The following is a 1243-nucleotide window of genomic DNA, read 5'->3' on the forward strand; positions in this document are numbered from 1 at the left end:
TATAAGTGATTGTGAGCATCCTGACATGGGTGCTGGGAACTGAATTCAGGCTCTCCAGAAGAGCAGACATCATTCTCAGTTGCTGAACCATCCCTTCAGTCCCTGTTTGAATATATGTCTTAAAAAGAGAACCCCAGAACCCAACCGATTATTAACCCTTGCTGCAGAGCCATCTGACATGCTGGTCACTTTGGTTTTGTTTTATGTTTTCATTTCATTGCTTCTTTAATGAAGTGTTTATCCCCNCAGTTTTCATAATGTTGGACAATTATCAAAACATTTATTATTATATAGGAATAACTTTTGTTATTTCTGCACTCTAATTATGTAGTCTTGTACTTTTGTTAACCAAAAATTTTCCAACTTCCTTGACACTGGTTATTTATTACAAAGCAACTTAAGGATGTTAGACTTTAATTTTCAATAAACCAACTCCATACCTGCTGATATTATCTGTAAAAGTTCAAATGTGTTGACAAGTTGTTTAATGTTTAGATAGGAATGTTTTAGAGTTGTCAGTGTTACTATTGGATGAAAATTAGTCATTGAAATTGAGTGGATTAGTTCATCATTTATTCCATCTCAGAAAATGCTTTCTATGCNTGTGTGTTTTGAATAGTATTATGNGCTTAATTTTTGAATAAAATCTTCAATTAACTACTTTACTTCAAGTTTTTGGTCTAGAAGTCTTTTTTGCCTTTAATTTATATTGAATCTGGAATAGTCCCTTAGACAGGGATGCAGCTGAATGTTAGAACATTTGTAAAGCTCTTGGTTTGGTCCCCAGAATTGCCAAGACAAACAGAAAACGACAGAAAACATTAAAATAACTAAAACTGTCTCTGCTTGGTAAGGTAACACATTGAAACAATCATCATGGTCTAGTCCTGCATGCTGAGCAAATTTCTTTTCAGTCATGGTTCTCATCCCTTTAGAGGGAAGGCTGCTGTGCTACCAAGGGACCCTGATATAGCTGTCTCTTGTGAGGCTATGCCAGTGCCTGGCAAATACATAAGGGGATGCTCACAGTTCTCTATTGGGTGGAACACAGGGCCCCTAATGAAGGAGCTAGAGAAAGTACACAAGTAGCTAAAGGGGTCTGCAGCTCTATAGGAAAAAACAGCAATATAAACTAACCAGTACCCCCCTCCCAAGGACCATGTCTCTAGTTGCATATGTAGTAGAGGATAGCCTAGTTGGCCATCAATGGGAGGAGAGGCCCTTGGTCTTGCAAAGATCATAT

This window comes from Mus caroli, chromosome 9, assembly GCF_900094665.2.
Source record: "Mus caroli chromosome 9, CAROLI_EIJ_v1.1, whole genome shotgun sequence".
NCBI lineage: Eukaryota > Metazoa > Chordata > Mammalia > Rodentia > Muridae > Mus > Mus caroli.